General features: G+C 44.9%; 1 long non-coding RNA gene across 1 annotated transcript; it reads left to right on the forward strand.

The window, feature by feature from the left end:
• Positions 1-12,164: 12,164 nt before the first annotated feature.
• On the forward strand, positions 12,165-14,475 carry LOC117892456. Its single transcript, XR_004648724.1, has 2 exons — positions 12,165-12,550; positions 14,332-14,475. It is a non-coding gene; the product is annotated as an uncharacterized LOC117892456 (long non-coding RNA).
• Positions 14,476-20,705: the final 6,230 nt, after the last annotated feature.

Raw genomic sequence — 20,705 nt, forward strand, 5'->3', positions numbered from 1 at the left:
GTCTTGAAATAAAAACGTTTGATTACTAATTAAATACGTATATTGATATCAACACATAATTACATTTATTTATTTCGATCAACTTTCAATATACATAAATAGCATGGTAAAGGGACAGAAATTAAAAGTTAATTTCCATCACCTGCACTCCCGTAAAAACTTTGCTTCGAGACGATTTAATGTGTTCAATCGAATGCTTATTGAGCGCGGTAATATTTATCGTTTAAATATAGTTTAACCCCCACAAAAACATAATATTATATTCGAGGATAAAGCGAGTACTCGCATGAATGCGATACACCCTCGAAGTCCACGCATGTGTCGAGTTCCAGTTAATGGTTTTGGTTTTGGGTGGGAGGCATTTTCGAAATGAAAAGCAAAATATTTGGAGTCTGATTTATTGGAATGTGGGCTAGCACATTTTCAATGAATATCAATGCCAGCCTCTCTGCCGCCACACACATGCCACACACTCGGATGCAGCAGTGCCAGCGGATTGCAATGCGATTTTAAATTGCCACAAAAGTTCGAACTTGAAATATTCAAGCTAATTAGGGTTAAAGCGCCGGCAGGGAGAGACGGGGAGAGGTAAGCTGCTGCCTGACAGTTATTCATTATTCCATTCCATTCCCTTATATGGGTTGCATGCATCAAATCGAGGCAATAGGGGATCGGGAATGTCGTAGTGCTTCTTGCCATTGAATTTTGTTGCCATTCTGTTGTTGAAGGTGGCAAAAGAAATGTTCAATTAAAAAAATTGATGCCATTAATTAAAAAGTCAAAGCGCAAATGAAGCTACAAATACCACCACACACACACAGCTATAGCGCCTGTGTATATGTATTAGAGAGCCATGCAAATACACACACACAGATACATAGCGTCGGCTTCACGACTTGCATGAGAGCACAAAGTGAAAGCGAATCGAATAGTCAATAGGGAACAGAGTAGACAGGGAGAGCAACGAAAGTAAAAGCGCGTTGCATATCCCAAGAGGCATACACACACACACACAACCGCACGTGTACATATACGGATACACAGATACATTCGAGTTGGGGTTGCCAAGAATCCTTACAATTGATCCCGTAAATGGGCAGCAGATGCAGTCCGATGTCTATGGGTGTCTAAGAGTCTGTGGTTAATCATATCTGAAGGGGTTTCTCCTAAGCTGTTGGACAATTTCAAAGGCCTAGACCTTAGTCTCGGAGAAACATTGTCTTAAAGAGAATCTTTCGGCGAAAGAATAGAATGCCAGCAATGCCATCCAATCAGTTTCTACAGTCAGTGAAATATTATAAAGTACAACAAAAAACAGACATGTATAAATCAATAAATCGGATTTTTGAACAAATCAAATTTTCATTTATTGAAAGTTTTCAACAGCCACCGCTGCCTTTTCAAATGATTTTACGATTTTATTCAGGTGATATTCTTTGTTGAATTTTGATTAAAACTGAGAAACACACAATTTCCATTAGCATTTCTTCGCTTCCCCTCACCCCACACACTGCTCCGGCCACCTCATTAACGCCAGAGTTGACAAACCATTTTGCGGGGTGACAGTGCTCCCACCTCTAGCAATTGTATTCTTGGATAACTTGTGGGTGAAGTGGAGGCTACCGCGGAAGTACTTTAAACATGATCCAGTCTTTGCCTGGCACTCGTCCGACTTCCACAGAAAAAATCTCTCCTCTGCCTTTTGCGACCTCTGCAAATCCCCGCCAGATCCCTGGCACATGCCAAAACCATGCAAATGTCTGCCATATTGCTACCACCCTGCGCTTTTAGCGGGGAGCAGCATGGGGCTCTTGGCAGTTGGCTTTGTTGGCTTCGCGGCTCAAGCTATGGCAAATGTTTGCCACCATATGCATAAAGTATACTTTTGCCCCGCCAACGGAGGGCGGAGGGCGGTCCCAAAGAGTGAACTGTGATGGTGGGGAATGGGGCTGGCAATGGAGTCGTCTTTCTAATAAGCTCCCGCCGCCGATTCTTTGAGCTGTTTGCTGCTAATTGTTGCCACAGACTCATCGCCACAACTCCCCCTCAGGCGGGGCTCGAACCTCCTTTCCGCTGCCTTGGTAATTTTTAAACAAACTTTGCGACATTTGCGTGCGTTTTTCGTTTCGTTTGAAGCGTCTGAAGCGCCTCCGACATTGTCGTTTGTAGGCGAGAGAGAACTAATTACATTTTCGTTTTCAATTAGAACAAAGCGAAGCGAACAACGTTTTTCGGGCGTTCGCCCCAGAAAACTCTTCGTCGTCGCGTCGAGTGGGTCGAGCGGTGTGGGTGGTCGGTCGGCCAGGGACACACGCACTTGCTTGGAGGGGCGAAGTGGGCGGTGGCGTTGGCGTTGGCGACAGCGACAGCGACAGCGACGGGCAAGGCTTTGATTCGGGTTTGTTTCCACTTTCCGTCTTTGCTGCACCGAGTTGGAAATTAGGAAAATTACTACAACAAACAAACTGGCAAAGCAGAGCAAAGCAAAACGCGTATCAAAGCATGGCAAGACGGGGTCCATGAAGAAAATCCGGAATAAAAGGCGATAGCGTAGAAAAACGACCAACGGAAAGCCACAGGGCACACCGCTACTCAGAAATAATTGTTTATATATAATCCTCAGAGAAATCGGCCTTGAAATCGGTAGTGACAACTGTTGTGCATGGGCAATTTTGTGATTATTCTAACGACGATCTCTTAGTGGAAAAATCGTAGATTTTAAGCACGAAATTAATGAAAGATTCATGCAAAAGATCATGTTCTTATCACAACTAATGTTGTTCCAAAAAGTTATCCATTCAATTCAATATTATTTGCACCTATAAACACCCCCCTTCAACAATTTGTATAGAATTCACAAATGATTCCTCACCTCTTAATATTTACTTATTATAAATATTTAAAAATATTACAAAACATAAACGTTGGCGCAATATATGTACATATGTATATTGAAGCATTGTACAGACATTTGATCGACTTAAACAACAAATCGTATAAGGGATCATAGTCTTGTAAGATTTTAAGGTTTTTGGAACCGGCATTTCTTGTGACGAATCAAAACTAAGAGCGCACAAACAAGCAATAATTTAAAGTCAATGTTTAATGTTAAATGCCCAACTGCCATCCTGTGTGTAAGGTGCGCTCGGAATTGTAGTTAAATTTTGTAAATAAGCCCAGAAACATTAGGCAGTGCTTAAAGTCTGCCTCAAAATGCTTTGTAATGTTCCATTACATATGTAGGCGAACGTCATTCAATTTATGATCACGAACGGGCATGGTGTCAGGGGGGCGTGGGGGGGATGGCTGTTTAGGCAATGAATCGTGCGGCCCGCTGCGAAGTGAAGCGTCGCTGAGTGGTGGGTGGGGGAGGGGGCAGGCGATGTGGCGAGGCCAAGCGGCCATAATCGGTCAGAAGGCGGCAGAATCCGCATTTCGACTTGGCAGCTTTGGGTTTGTGCCCCCCAAAGGCAGCTGGGGGTGGCGGAATACATGTTGCACATTGTGCATTGCATGGTGGCACGATGGCGTGGGTTGCCCATTGCCCATTGCCCATTGCGCTTTGCACATTGAACGGACGCGTTGGCAATTAGCAAGAATATCAATTGGCGGACGGAGAGTCCCATTTTGCATCTGCCTCACTTTGTCATCGCAGTAGTCGTTGCAACTGCAACTGCCACTGCCACAGTGTTCAACCCAGTGGCACTGTAACTGTAACTGTAAGCTCTGCGCTAAGCTTTTGTAAGCGACACACAACGTTGCATGCCTGCCCCATGCCATAATTATGCTATAGAAATCTGAAGGGTCTATGGAATACAATTGCAACGAAAGCGAGCAAATCATGACGAGCACCTGGTAGCTGCCCTGATAGTTGCCTCCTGGTGTTAACATCCACCCCCCACACCCCAGCCACTTGCCACTTGCTGGCTCTCTCTGGTGGCTATCATTTTGCAGGGCGAATGGGGCGTGGCATGTCCTGGTCAACGCCACTGACCGCAGGACGCGCCGCTGCGTAAATGTTACAGCAATGAGCGGTTTTACAGTTGAGTGAATTAATCTGCGCCACCACCCAACCCCACACACACACACACACACACACATACTCACTCGCAGACAGTCACCTCCATATGTATGCACACATAGTATATATTCGCGTTGCACAGTGGAAAAAAGCTGGCAAACTTTCCGATTGAATTGCGAATTCCGAGTTTACAGCGTGCTTTTATGCACAAGCATAAGCCTATTAAAATAATTAATGTTCAATACAACTAATTCCCATTGTTGTTTTCCCAGTAAAATGACACGCTTAGTGGCATGCCCATTAATTGGTGCATGATGCATTGCATTGTGTGGCATGGCAGGGCATGGCATTTCAATCTGCTTAAAGGATCGAATGGTGGGTGATGTGGCAGGTTTACAAGAGCCGGTGCAGCAACAGCAACGAGTGTAGAATTGAAGGACTGCCCAAGTGCAGGTGGCTGGGAAAATTATTTCAGCTGCAACAGAATATAATTATGCATCAAACTATTGTAGAAGGAGCTAAGATCATCTGAGTACTTGGCTCAAAAGCATCGACATTCATATAAAACCGACTGAAACAGAAACAGAAACTGCAGATCGAAGCTGCCTGATACAAGTGTAAGAAAAGAGGCCAATGAGGCTAACAGTTGCTGTAGAAGATTCCTAAATGTGATTATTTTGCATCAAGGAGTTGGAAAAAGTACAGCAAAAGTGCAACCAAGATAATGGCTTTGATTAATTTGAGGGAAAGCCAATCATAGCCCCACTGTAAGACATTTCAAACTATTAAATAGTGTTTTGAATGCAGCTCAAAGATCAAAGAGATAAATGCAAACCTCAAGAGGAAAAGCGTTGCCACTGGCAGCTGTTTGCCGGAGATTAAAAAGTATATAGAAAGGATGGAAAGGAAGGCGGTGGGGGAACAAAAACAACTGCAAGCTTCGCTTTTAAGCAGCGTTTTGTGATGGTAAACAGCAAACTAAACAATTTATAGGCAAACCATGAATCGATTCGCAATGCAAAGTCTACTTATGTATGAGAATTTTGGTGCACGAACTTTCATGGCTTGTGCAAAATAATCAACAAACGGTTTTTCATTTGGTAATAGCTTCTCCCATTTTCTTTATGTTTTTTCGCCAGTGTACACATTCGGCGGCGACCAATTATCATGTTTTAATTTGCATTTGTAAGCACTGCAGTTTGGCGGGGCGGTGAGAGGTTCAGCTCAGGTCTCGCAGGCAGTCGCTGAGTCGATTGCCGGGGAAGCGCCATCAACATCGACATCGACATTGCCATTGCCATTGCCATCGCCTGCTTTTGGGGTATTTGGCATTTATTGCAAATGGCCGACGCCACTCGACTGCCATTCGCACTTCTCTCTACTGGCATGCAGGAGTCCCTGCTGCCTGCTGCCATTCACAATTTTCCCTTCTGCCTGCCGCCCTCTGTCATTCACTCCCCATGGACATATACACCGAAAATGGCGTCATTTCCGCACCTGACGCGCTTTACAAATCAACGCAAATTTCTCAAAAACGTTTGTGGACCACACACACACACACTCACACACACACACAAATAACTACACCAAAAAAATACGGTAAGGAGGAAAAGAGATGTTCCATTATTTCGACTATGGGAATACCCTTTTCTGTGGCAATAAAAGTATCAATCGAATTTGAGCTCAAGTGCACATTATTAGAGCAGACAGCGGATACTTTGAACATTTTAATGAATTTATATATTTGTTTCCTTTATTTAATACCCAACCATTTGCTTAGATATGGCAAGACCTTTTTAAGATCTTGCGGTAGATAATTTCTTTGAACAAATCTCAAAGGAAATTGTTATTCAAATAACTCAATTGTAGGAAATCGGAAATATTTAATTGTTTGTTGTGCAAAATTCAAATTCTAGTAGACACATAGCCGTTCCTGGACCATTTGTTTTTAGTTTGAACCTAAATTGAATTTAAAATTTTTGTTTAGTTGTCCGCACAGATCATTCATCATCGAAAGACTCTACCAGGAATATGTTCTCAAACAAGTAGAGGGTACCCTGCATTCGAACAGAATAACCCATAGCCGTTGTGCTCGGAGAATTGTATTTTCCTGATTTCAGTTATTGCCTTTTGCATTATTGTTGCTGTTTCGTTTAGCATTTTGGCCGCGTTGTTTGTTTGGCATCGTTGTTGCTGCTGTTGCCGCTTCCTTCCGTTGCCATTGCCGTTTCCCCTGCTGCTCCTCGTGCTATTGTGGTTTGTTATTGGCCGTTGATAAAATCATCAATAAATTAAAAATGAAACTAGGCTCTCGACAATCGGCGGGTGGGAGTGGGAGTGGGAGTGCCACATGCACACCCAGACTGCGCCGCTGCGTTTTCTCTCTGCTCTGGGCTGGTCTGGTCTGGTCTGGTCTGCCGTTTATCCCCCGTGGGCCACGCCTCCTGTCACTCACTCGGCCATAACATCCGTTGGCAGTTAAATGCCAGGACGTTGGCGGCGTCTGTGGCCGGCGCCTGTGTGCATGCAGTGTCATTTTTATTTCTATTTGCCAGCAGCAGCCATCCACTATAGTGGCAGTGGGTCCCGCAACTAGATCGTTGATTCTGCCACTAGAAGGTGGGTCCAAGTAAACGAGGATGCTTCCGTTTCAATATGCTTCCAAAGGGTAAACGAGAAGAGGATCCATAACGGATCCCAAGATAACTCTGTTCTTTGAGGGCACTCTTATTGGCGCGTTCATACATTGAAGTGTATTCCATCTGTCGCTTTGGCACCAACTCCTCCGTCATCCGCGAGGTTCGTTCAACGACCAAATCTTCTTTGTTTGCTCAAAAATTCCCACATGCGTGCGTGTGTACCTGATGTCCCTGCTTTGTGGCAGGGCAGCAACAGCAGGGACAACAAGGCACGCGGGCAGGAACAGCACTGGGACAGCCACAATGGACAGTTTTGCATAACGCATTAGAGATGCATTCAAACACACACAGGAGACAGACAGGATGGGGCATCGCCCCATCGCCCCATCGCCGTGTGGTCGTCGACATGCGTCCGATGGATTTCAGCGTGGCTGCCTGCCTGCTGGCCTACTCTTCCTGCAGCCGCGTTTAGTACATAATAATAATAATAATGACTGGCAGGAGGCATCAACAATGTGAGAATTTGTTGAATTTTGATTATTTTATAATAAGCAAAAGGACAGCAGCAGAAGTGGTAGGAGAGGAGAGGGAAGTATGCATACATACATATGTATGCCTGATGATGATCGATGGACTCTGTAATAGTTGTAGCTATTCCGGGGAACAGGGTAGGGCAGGGCAGGGCAGGGCACCATTATGCACCATATTTCCCCATATGATGGATAATAATTGTGAGCGAAACCTGCTGCTGTGCACTTTCTTTTCGAATAGAGACCTCGTCTTTGGGCTTAATTAACCGCAGCACCTAGCCCAAAATCATCTTTTGTCTCGAAGATGTGCAATTTTCAGGGGCTTTCAATTGTGTGCACCCCAAATGCTTAAGCCTACGGATGGGTTTTATTCGTCTACCCACATGTGGGCTGTTGTTCGAGTGGAGCCAATAATTGAATTTCTGTGTGCTGCAAAACTGCTGCTGCAGCTGAAAATTAAAATTCGTTTCGGGACTTCAGCATTGGCAGCGTCATCTGCAGCATATGATTGATTAACAATGATAAAAATGCACCCACTCACTCACACACACACACACACACACACACACAAGAATGCCAAACTATTTTCCATCTTTTGTGTGTGCTCGATAGTGCGTCCGATTGGCCGATTGGCCGATCTGCCGATTGGCAGGTTGTGTAATTGCAGCTAATGCTCGACAATGTACGAATAATGGATACGAGCACTACAGGCACTGGCACCGTCCTGCCCTGCCCTGCCCTGTCCCAAAGGGGAGGATTTAAGCTGACTAGAAATCGAAAAACTCCGAATAAAAACAGAACATTTAGCTTCCTCAATCAGCTTGGGAACGGGAACAATGGCTTTTATTTTTGGGAAATCATTCCCAAATATTCTCTGAAGACAAAAGCCCTAAAAGTCGACCTTTTGCCGTGCACATTGTACAAGCCTTCAAATTTCCAGTGAATTTTGCCTGCTTATTGAACACAATAAATGACGAACAGAACCATTAGAGTTATTAAATATAAATCCATCATTTATACAATTAATTTGCAAGGACATGCCATTTGGAATACTTTCCTGAATGCTTTTCAAATAACGAAAGCGAAATTAATTATCATTTAATTAAATATGCATACGAACACATGCGAAACGTTTAAATGCACTTTGTTGTGGATATTCAACTAATTCACTTATCAACTAAATTCTTAGTCCTCTGTTTAGGCAGTTTTTCAATCAACGAAACTGAGTTCTTGACTCTCTTCGATGAAAGCGTTAACTAATAATTATTTTCTTGCTTATTTTCCCCCTTTTTTGAGTGTTGGAGCACATCTTGAGTATATCCTTCGTCATAAATTGTGATAATTATAGAGCCCCTGCTTTGGGTTGGATTTTGTGTTGCATGGACAATGCACAGCAGAGTACAGGAATTCTTGGCCTACTTTTGAGACAGTGCCTGCCATTGCATTGCGTTTCTGTTTAATCAAAACCCGAACGAAACGCAATTAAATGTGCGCATCGTCACGTCGCGTCGTCCAGTTGCCACTTGGGAGAGGCAATCCAAGAGACAATGGATGTAGCACTCCCCCCATCTCCCGCACCGCCCAAAATGTAGCACTAATGAGGCACATGCCACATACACTCCTACAGCTACAACTACTGCTTACAGCCCCACCCCCGCACACTCGAAGCAGTCAGTTGCTGCACAATTGTCAACAGCAAAACAATATACAAATAAATTGTATTTTATTTCACTTAAGTTGGAAAAGCAGCCACGTCGAGCCACGTCTTTTGGAAGCTGCAGCAACAACAGCAACAACAGCAACAATGGAGACGCTGAATGTAATCAGAAGCTACATAAACACGATAAGAAAGACACCCCTTAATCCGTATTAGAATTTAATATTATGGAATTAAAATATGGAATTATCTCAAACACCAATTAAAATAGATTGCGGTAGGAAACTAAAGTAGAATAAAGTCTATTCCAGATTTTAAAATTGAAGAATATAAATGTGGTACAAGCTTGAATGTACAAGTATTCGATTTTAGTAGTATAATTTGCATAGTTTCAAATATCAAAAAATACGTTTTGTATGCTTTACATCGTGTTCTAGTTGTCGCATATACTCCTCATGTTCTTTCACCCACGATGAACCCCCAAAAACGAAACGAAGACATTGCCAGACGCAGCGTTAGGGGCACACACCCAGGCGTCCAGGTAACCAACGGCACTGACAATGCTACGTTGTCGTCATCCCCACCCGCATTGTCGCCCCGTTCTGATTGTTGTCGTTTTCGTAGTTGCATTTCGTGGCTGTTGCATTAAAACAATGGAGGCGGCCAGAACAATGCCAGAAAGACGGAGCAACGGTGGCAGCAACATTCACAAAAGCCAAGACGAACAACGGCAGCGAAATGTAGCCAACCAGCCAGCCAGCCAGCCAGCCAGCCAGCCGCTTCTCTTGCATCGGGCATACACTTGCTGGTATGGATGGTACGAGTAGAAGAGACATTTAACAGATTGCTCTTGATGTGTATGCGAGAGACTTTAATGGTTCGGTTCGGGGCATGTCCACAGAGATTTCCGCCTAAGGCGAGTGCAAAGCATTTTGGCTGAAACTGGAAATTGGAGCAGCTCAAGCAATTTTCACATGAGACTTACGGCCTGTCCCTAGGGAGGTGCCAATCAGAATACCAAGATGGATCTAGGCATCATCTTTCATTTGTACTTATTTGGAGAAACCCAAGGATTTCTCATGCACCTTTTCATAAGTGGAATGCAAAAGTTAATGTCTTGCAAGTGCATTCGCGTTTAAGTGGGATGATCCTTCACTGGTATGAGAGCTTAATGGGAATACTTATTGGGTCAAGCTCCAAAGATTTTTCAGTGGATTATTCAATGATTTCTTCTTCGATGGCATCATTAATTCACGTATCATGCAGCAGCGCCCATCGTTTGACTCTGCCTGAAATCTGCGCTTAGCCAGTCTCCGTAAACCAATTTATGCACAGAGATTTCAGTGGTTCATGAGCACTAGACATCCCTTTCGAGAGATAGAAAGCAGTGGCATTAAATCAATCTGCAAAGTCTCGCACTATTTTCACCTTTACACAAAGGACGTTTTGTAGAAATCCTTTCTTGTAGCTTCGGGCATTCAGGCTCCCCATCATCGGTGAGAGCATCCACTGCGGGCGTCCACAGTGGAAAAGTCGCTGGGCATAAATGCGTAAAAGTTGTTGCACCTGCACTGGCGCTCTTTTCCTCCATCTCTGATATTGTTGCACTTTTGTATTCGCACTGGCTGATGCATGCAACAGAGTTGCAACACATCTCTATCTCCCTTTCTCTCTCTCTTATTTTGAGTGCAATTTTTTAATGACAACTTTCAGTGAGGGGTCTCGGGTGTGGGGTGTGGGGTGTTGTGTGTGGCCGAAAATCAACTTGATGCTGCTCGACGATGCGCAAAGCAAGCGAACCGAGTGCAAAGGGCTTAGGACGGAGGGAAAGCGTTCAGGTGGAGCTGCCATAAGAGATTTCCCAGCAACACCACCAAAGGAATTCGAATCAGAGTGCAAAGTCGGAGGCAAAAACCAAAGGGAAAAAGTCAGCAAAGTGCAATGCGCAGCAAAACAGAAAGATGGTGCGAAAGAGAGGCACATATGCAGAGCGAACGAGAGGAAAGGAGAGCTGACTGCGGGTTGCTGCTGCTGCTGCTGCTGCTGACACACTGGCCGAGTTCGAAGGAATGCCGAGCAGCAGACGCAGCAGCACTGCGGCTGCCATCTTAATTTGCATGCATTTGCTGTCTCCGCGAGTGCGTGTCCTCCCCGTGCATCCCCTCGCTATCGCACTCTGCCTCCACCCCCTCCCTGCACCGTGTGTGAGTGCGTGTCCGTGTGTAATTTATTTGTTGGCGACGCCGTCGCCGCGAGTCGCACAAAATTCCCTTGAACTTGTCCGGCGGCAGCCGCATAGGAGCAACGGAGACGCCACGCAGCAGCAGCAGCACAGGAGAAGCAGCAGCAGAAAAGCATCGTAGCAGCAGTCCGAGGGAAGCATTCGCAGTCGTGCGACACAGTCGTCTGCTGCAGTTGCAAAGCAGCGAACCTGTCGGCCACGACTGTCCCTCGGAGGTGCCACTCGCGCTGCCCGAAGTCAATGCGATCCACAGCGATACGGCCAGTGTTGGGCGTATTTTGCGAATAGGTTAATGAATGCACATGTGGATGGTATGACTTTAGCCAAATGGATTGAATTAATATTCCCAATTTACTAAACGGCATAAGCACATGTGTCTATGGACATTGTTTTGAGATTTGTCAGAATTAAATATTATATTTTCCAGCCCGGCACTTACATGAATATATCAAAAGGGAAATTTTGCGAGCCTATAAAGTTTATATATTTTTAATCACATTTAAGAATCCGGCTATTGACATGGTCTTGCCTGTTTGTCTGTTTATCTGTCCGCCCGTCCGGATGACCGATTAGTGCTTAAAGGCTGTACGAGCTACTATATCCACTCACATATAAATGATGTTGGAATTTGTTTTGTGTGTTTTTCTGCCGCCCAAGCTGAGTAGAATTAATTTCCATTCATTATTAATAACTTTATGTTCCGAAAAACACTCAATAGTGAAGCTTTTGCAGTTGTTGATACTATTTATGCTGTTTAATCATCTCTTATGCAAATGGCATCCACATATGCGATCCACAGAGATGCCAGGTTCACGCCTGCGCTATTGTCGTGGACACCCACACGATGCTTGATGTTCGGCAGGCGTCAGAGCCGACGACGACGACAAGGCCGAGGACTTCGACAACCTGCCCAAAGGTGCGCTGTGTCTCTGTGTGTGCCGTTTCGCTTGTTCGAGTGTGTGTGCGTGTGTGTGAGTGTTGCATGTGGAACGAAAGACTCGACACAGACAGCAGACGAGTCATTGGCCGAGTTTTGTGTGTGGCACTGCGCTCGGCACGAGACGTTCAGTTTCGTTTAGGATATCGAACACAGCGGTTTGGCCCACGGACAAGCGACCTCCTCCACTTGACTCCTCGAATCGACTCGACTCGACGCTCGACTCGACTCCGACACGATTCAAGTCGATTGGATTGGATCGGGGACTGTCGACTCTCGACTCTCGACTCGACCAGAGCCAACACCAGAGTGTGCCACTTATTCGGCCTTTAGCCAGTCAGCGCATCAAACACGTTACACGCGGATTGTTCTACACGTTCACGCGTTGCATTTCGCATTTCAAATTTCGCATTCATTCGGTGTCTCGTCTTCACGTGCTTGCAACACGCTTGCCGCGCTGTCGTCGCGTTCCCGCGTTTGTTGGCGGCACTTGACCGCATCTGAAGCGCCTTGAACCGCAACCCGTAACTGTGCCCCGCGACCCGCGACCCGTGCCCCGTGCCCCGTGCCACCGTGTGTCGTCTCCGCCGTCGATTGCCGTTTGGTATTTTTGTTGGGTACTACCGATTGTTGCTCTTTTTTTTAAGTGCTTGTTTGTTTATTTTTTTTGGGACTCATACCATGCAAATAAAAGAAGTAAAAACATTTCAAACAATCAACGAAAAAGTGAGAAGAAGTGACTGCAACGTGTAGCAAAGTGTAGCATACTGATATGGGCCTGCCCCAATAATCCCAAAACACACCGTAAGTGCCCAATACATCAGTGCGTGTGTGAGAGTGTGCAGGAGTGGGAGTGACTGTGTGTGGATGTTGCACTTACAGCTGGCGTGACTGTTGCGTCGGCGAAACCCAACAGCTTTCAATTAAAACTCTAGTAAGCAAATCATTTTTTGAAGCGCACCAAAGTAGGCCTCGCGTCGCTGAAAGGAGTTCAATGTCCTTCAATTCGTTTGAGGGAAAAAGTTGTATCTTATAAAACTCATCCACACCTGAGCCAATGCGGCAGCCACACTTTCCTACCTATTTCCAAGTTCGCTCGCCATCCCCAAATGAAACATACAAAATATATCTAAAGAAAAGCCAGAAATTGTTAAGGTAAATGCGAACTTTCACTCAATTTATTCGAACTTTTGCTCCTCGCTTGCCTAAAGATTTTGGTTGATTCTTTCGTTTTTGGGTTAGCAAAAATCGAATCAACGACAGCAGTAGTAGGAGCAGCAGCCAGGAGCCAGCAGGAGTAGCACAAACACACAAAAAAATATAAAGAAAAATGCGATAATTTAATCTGGTTTAAGCAACCGGAGTGGAGTCTTCGACTTGAGCTTGAGTAGGAGCTCCCAGGAGGAGCTACTGCAGAGCTCTGCAGACTTTTGGTCGCGTCTAAGCAAATTAAAAACTTTCTTCTGCTCTCTCTTCTCTCTCCTCTCTCTTCTTGGGAATGGAACACAGAGACCATTCTGTTCTCGTTCTGAATGTGCCACTGTGTGTGGTGTGTCTCCAAAGAGTTTGTCACGTCTTTTAGGCATTTCTTTTCCACACGTTTTTTTTTGTCTGCCATTTTTTGGCATTTTTTCTGTTGTGTATATTGTGTATGCATAAATTCTGTTTATGCCAAAAATCCAGTCGGCAATAAAGTCCGTTCGCCCTTCAATTTTGCGCAATAAAAACGCAAAATGCGAAATAAATGCGACGCAGCTGACGAATCAGATGGGGACGACAGAGGCGGCGGCGAAGGTTGCAAGATGGAACGATGTGGCCATAGACCTCTCCTTCTTTGGGGTTCTATGATGTGCAAATAGGATGAAAGTACACGCTGATATGGATGGGGATTTTGGGTTAGGATACACAGACACACACTCACACACTCACACACACACATATCGATACATTTGACTGGCCATAAAAGCAGGAGCCTAGATACAAATCGAGCGAGGCAGGGAGATACTGCAGGCTGGCTGGGACACGGGCAGGTGGAGGAGGCTTATAAATATGCGAGACTTTATGGCCCTCGGGAGGTGTTTGGCGGTGAATTCTTTCGTTTGCCACAGCGGCAGAAGCAACAGACTACGACAGACACCTGCTCAGCCTCATAGAACCCATAGCCTTAGTCCTTAGGTGCTCTCCTGTTCGCAGGATAGCAGCAGCAGCAGCTGGTGGCACTGCTGATTAAAGTGCCAGTCGCACACTCCAGCCTCCAATTCCACTTCTACATCCATTTCCATTTCGCACTCTCGCACTCGCAAAGGCGAAAAAGTCAAAACTCAAACTCGAAAAACGCAAAACGAAACTTTTTCTGTGACGCTGCGAATTGAGCGTGCCACGCCCACCTGCCCAGTGTCCCGTGACGCAGTTGGAGCTCACGAAAGGATAGAGAGAGAGAGAGAGAGAGAGAGAGAGAGAGAGAGCAAAGAGGCGCTAAGTAGCAGGTAAGTGCGGCAATAAAAATAAATGGCAATCGCGGGCCGCGGCATCAACGTTTTTCGCACATTTTATTGGATCTGCCACGAAACCGAAACCGAAGCCGACCCAAAACCCCAACCCCAACCCCAGCACCTACAATTGAGACAGGCCCAAAAGTGAGGCCCATTCCACTTCCGCATGGAGTTTCGCATGGGGATAGTTATGAGGATAGTTTTACCCCGAAATTCGTGCCCTAAGTTACATCTGTGAAACTTTTTATTATGGGCTCTGAAGTTACCTTTTCGAAAAGAATTATTCGCAGGGAATCTGATCAAAACTCTTGCGGAACATCTACGCCAAAGAACTTGTTGATTATTTCATACAACAAGTTTGAGCTCACGGATTATATTTCATTGTTTTTTGTGGATAATAAATTAGGGTATATTTGGGGAATATTTGCACTTGGAAGTGTGAAGTTAATCCTCCGTGTTCGGGTTGTAGAAAGATCCATCAAAGCCCTTCTCTTGTAAAACGTAATAAGAATAGAAAATATTTTAATCGAAAATTGAGACGCTTCTGCGAAACTCTAAACTTGGTCAAAACTAACTCCAACATTGAGCGAACAATTTGAAAGCTAAGAAATCTCAATAAAAAATCAACCATTTATGTCCATGTTCCCCTTTCAGCTTGCATCCCGCCTTCAATTTGTTTCTCCCTTTTATAGGCACGAAAAAGGCGAAAGCAAAACTCCAGTAAAGTCAAGTCCAAGGCTCTCTAGCCCCTGAAACGCTAGTTTAATTTATTTCGATATTTTTTTTTATTTTGGGGCCATGGTTGTACTCCCCCCACAAAAAAAAATGCCACATGTTCGGGTGTCTGTCCGTTACCCTGGGTTACGTTGCCACTTAGCGGAGAGGGGGGTATTTTGTTTGGCGCGCTTATAAATGCCATAAAAAGAAAAAGAAAAACTCCATTACGCGGCCCAAATGTGTTCTGTGCCGTATTTCCAGACGTACACATTTCGTTTCGTGTTTCGTCGAGTGGGTTACGGGAGTTCGGCAACACTCAAATGGCCATATGGGTAATAACTGCCTTTGCCCTGCTTGGCCCATGCCCCCCACACACCCTGCTCCGCTAAGTCCTTTCTGGCATTGGTAACGCAAACCCTGCCGCTCGGGCAATCACTCATGCCAGGTGTCGACGCCAAACTCCGCCAAACACTGCCTTCAAAAGATGAGAGAGGCCCCCACTGCACAGCACCCCTTCCTGAATGCCTTGTCTTCTGTGTGATGTGTGTGTGTGTGCGTTTTGTTCTGCGGTGCAATCCGGAATGTGATTGCCAGAGATTACGGTTACTCGGCTGTGGTGGGTGCGGGGGGCTTGGGCACCTGCCATTGCCCTGATGTCGTTTCTGCTCCGTTGCCGATTTAATAAGCCTTCAATATGATGGCGGTAGATAATTCCCTCGAAGGTTAAACATAATTTCCTTGATTAACAACTTGAATAAGCAAGAAATCGATGAAACCCAAGAAGCAGCGCAAAAAGAACGCGCAAAAACTCGGATATTTGAAACTTTTTGCATTGTGGTAGAGCATCGGGGCCACGCTGGCAGATATCGCTTTCGTTGTGGCTAACAATTTCAGACTTGCCACAGTATAATGAGCAACAAGCCAGCTGCACGATGCAGCAAGGAAGTAACTTCAAGTATCTTCTTCCTACGACTATGATTAGTGTTTGCATTTCATGGCGGATGCTGTCCCAGACAGCCCTAATCGATATATTGCAGGATATGAACTCGAACTCACAATAGATAGAATCAGTGAATTGGGATCTCTGTCAATCATACATAGATGTGGAAACATTCGCATTTACATTGCTTCTTTCGATACTCCTAAGGTAAAGAAAACCGTTCGTTGACCCACATTCGATGTGTACGGGAAACACTCGTATCTTGGCTAATAGCTGACCCACATTGTGACCCTAATCCACCACATGCTGAGCCCCACAAATCCATATACATACACACGTACTCGTACGAGTGTTCCCATGTTTACTCTCTTGTTATTTATCCATCAATCTATGTATGCCAGATATCAATATAGATTTTTCCCCTAAATACTACGAGTACTTTGGCCTTTCCCATGGCCTAATATGCTCATGGAAACCATACATACATACATACATACATACATGTGTATGCCACATTTCCCCTACATTTCCCAGCCTTTGTGTGTCCTTCGAATCAAATTAGAAATCTCTTTTTTAACCGCGCGTCTAATAAGCCACCATATATCATGACATTTCAGTATTGGCTGTAAATATTATGCTGTTTTGGTTGGACACTTTGGCTGGCTTTCCCATGCCAACGCACCGCCACACTGCCACACCGCCACACCGCCATTCCGCCATTCAAGCATCTCATTTCGTTATGCAACTGGCATCCACATCCGCTGGCAAAGAGAGTCCTTTTTACAGCAGCGGCAACAGCAACAGCATTTTGCTGACCGGAAACACCGTCGAGTGAGTGAGAGGGGGGAGGAACGTAGGAAAACGCAATAAACTTGTTTGTATTTGTATTGCACTTATGCGCTGATTGCTTTTCAGCGCAATTTGCTTTTAAGCGACAGGACACCCGCCTCTCCCCGCCACATTCATAGCATTGCCATGCTCTAGACGCTCTGTGCCAACTGTTGGCCAACTCATGGATTTTGGTTAGTTAAGAAGCAGCTCAGAGCTCATCGGACAGATCTACCTCGCTCGCTCTCTCGCTCTCTCGCTCTGTTGCTGCTGCTCCTCTGGCTCATTACAAGACGCAAAACGCAGAGTTTGTGCGAGTAGAAAAACAAACCATTGAGTCACCTTCCCGCACACCGCACACCCACGCTCGACACTCGTACATCCCATATATGTATCCTGGCACTCCTGGCATTCGCTGCTGTTTGCCAACGCCTCCAATAGCACATGTACCCCACCATGTCCATGTCTATGTGCATCTCTCTCTCTCTCTCTCTCTCTCTCTCTCTCTCTCTCTCTGGAAAAACCCCCACGCTATGTCTAGAACTTGGGTCCGTGCTCCTATGGCATGTCCTATGCCATGTCCATGTCCGTGTTCGCTTCGCTTGTTCATTTTCATTTTCAATTTCGTTTACAGCATAGAAAATTTCAAGTTTTTTCTCCTTATTTCTTTCTGTTTTTGTGCTTTCCATTTTATTTCATCTTCATTTTCATTTCAACGACTGGCAGCAGCAGCAGCAGCACCCACCCATTATTGTGGGTGTGTGTGTAGCCTTTGCTGACCCCTCGACACCATACTCTGACTGACTCTCATCTGGTGGCGGTTGCCTAGTTACTTTAAAACAAATCTATCTTTCAGATACGAGCATGTCGCTACCCCGCTCGGTGCCCCTGCCCCGCCGTTGTCATCTGATTTGCGGTAATTGTTTCTGCTGCAAATCGTTTGGCTGATGCTGCCACACAAAGCTCCACTACTAAATACTTGGCTGACGCAGCCATGCATGTGTTTACACAAGAGGGCAGAGCAGGGGCCACTGTCTTCATTACAAAACAATTAAAAAGATTAAAAACCAGAAGGGAATAAGCCCTCTCCCTTCGGGGAATATAGGGATAAGCTGTGCGAGGAGCACTTTCATTACAAAGGTTACTGCTTTTTACATTCGAAAGCATTTGACACACATTTTAATCGAGTGCAGCGAGACAAATATCATGTATGTTTATTGTTTCACATTCATTCTCATGCTGCCACCTGTTTATGTAGCACATCTGGCATTTATTTTATGGGCACTGGGATATCCATAACTACTCTGGGTCATCTTTTTATTGAAACCTTTCCATGTGACCATGAGACCATCGAATTATTCCGAAGGTTTTTCCACATTTGCCAGAACTCTAATTAAATTTAAGTTTTTCTATGCTTTGGTCAGAGTCTGGAATTAATTGTTTGACTCGTTTTCTGTTTTCTTTCGTGCTTCGGCAATAGATTCTTTATTGTTTCTAACTATAAAAGTTTGTAAACAAATTTCTGAAACAATTTTATACACAAAGGTAAGGAACTTTTTGCTGTCTGCATTCCCCTAGAAGTTTCAACGACTTTTTGAATATATTTTGCCATATTCAAACATGGCTTAGCATTCCCTGAAACCTTTGCTTAATAAGAAAATAATTTAAATAAACCAATTAGCTGCGGAAAAAGTTTTACAGCGGAAGGTAGTTGGTTTGGAAAAACTATCATTCAAATGATGAAACCTTTGGATAAACAGTCAGTTCAAATTTGTGATTATCGAACACGTTACTACAGCAAAAGCCTTGCCATTTCAATCAACATTTTGGAGTCCCAGATTACAGTCAGGGCTGTGAATTATTCAGAAATACTTTCAAAGATACTCGCAGTTTGTCATGGCCGATCAAATCGCAAAACCTGAGCAGCCTGAGGCCAATTCTGAGCAGCCGCCTGTGAACAATATTGGTCATGTCCGGCGTGTTCTCATAATGTTTGCATTTGCCAGCGCCGCCACAAAGATCTTTGCGATTATTATGCAGAAGCTGTATCCTGATTCTATGTAGAATCAAGGGTCAATCCCGGCCGGCAACAATTATGCAAAATGCACAGTAGCCAATACATTATTTTATAACGCATTCCCCCAAGCCATGAAACACGCAGAACAATTTCACACCATTCTTGGATACTTGAGAAGCAGAAGCGAAAAATGCCAGTCCAGCAACCCATAACCGAGAAAATTCGTATGAATGCAGAGCCCCTTTCCCTTCCTAATGGACATGGGGACATTTGTTTGGTTCACTCTGGCTATAATATTGAAAATATTCCTTGAAAATATATGATAAATCGTTAAGAAAATAATTCCCAAGAATAATTGTACTAAAATGTAATGCAAAACCTAATTGGTTAATTAATTATTATTAAAGATATACAATTATTGATTGTAGGTGCTCGAGGCTTAGGTTTTTCAAGGTGCCCCTCTGGTTTGTTCCGCCTCTTAAACATTTTCCACCAAGTGTAATTGTTCGTTCATTTTCACAGCATTCTTTTTGAAATCATTTGAATGCCGAAACTCCTCCTCTATCCCTGATACCACAATTATGTGCAACGAGTGGGTTAGTTTACTCGTATAAAGTTCTTTTCTAGGGCTAATCCTGTTGCCCAGTTTGCAGGATGCAGACATTGTGGTTATAATGTGTTGTGTGTCCTGCTGGAGGGAAGATAGTGGCATGCAACAGAAATTGTTGCCATGTTGCGAATTCAATAAGGGAAAGAGCTTGAGCCAAACCCGAAAGAACAGACGAATGAAAGAAATGTGAAAGGCCAAAGCCAGAAGAGCATTTCAGTCGTTTCGAATTGCCATTCTCTTCTGCCCATTTCCAGCGCCATTTCTGTGCCATTTTCATGGCATTCTCGACCGTTTTGCATCTTTTCGTTTTGCATTTGTGCTGTTTCTGCTGCATTTTTGTTTATTGTCATTTTCCAGGTTTTTCTGTTGTTGTCCGCCTGGTGCCTGGACCCTTTTTAGCACAGCGGGGGAATGCCAGGCCAGGGGCTGCCCGGGAATCGGCTCCATTCCTGCTGCATTATCCTTTATTATATTGCCGGCATTAACGTTTCCGTTTTGTGGATGCCACACATGGCTCTCTCACTCGCTCTCACTCGCTTTTTCGCTGCCTCTCTGTATGAAATATGCAGGGCATGTCGATTCACGGGCTCTGATTCGGATTCGGATTCGGATTCGGTTTGGGTTTCGAGAAGTCTGCTCCAGATTCTGGCCAGACAGCGCAGGCAGGGGCTGAGGCAGACCACTGAAGCTGTGTGGTTTCAGCCAGGCGATAAGCCTTACGATCCTTGGCCTTGTTTGTGTCGTCGTAGTCCTCTTCCCCCGCTACTCATCTGGTTATTCTTAACTGATTTTTGTGTGTGTTATTTTTGAAAAAGGCATTTCCACAATTGCACACAGCAGCCCACTTTTGGGGCAGGACGTCGGATTCCGCCTTTAAATAATAAATAAGCCAAGGCACGCAACACGGCTCAGAGGCAGCTCACAGGCAACCAAGAGAGAGCGAGAGCGAGAGAGAGAGATGGAAATGTAGAGATGAAGAGACATTCATTCATAACCCCCCTGAGCCAGAGAGCCAGAGAGCCAGAGTGCCGGAGAGCCGTGCAGCTCCGTGGCCGTTTCCACCGCAAGGACAATT

Source organism: Drosophila subobscura, chromosome A (genome assembly GCF_008121235.1).
Source record: "Drosophila subobscura isolate 14011-0131.10 chromosome A, UCBerk_Dsub_1.0, whole genome shotgun sequence".
In the NCBI taxonomy this organism is placed as follows: domain Eukaryota; kingdom Metazoa; phylum Arthropoda; class Insecta; order Diptera; family Drosophilidae; genus Drosophila; species Drosophila subobscura.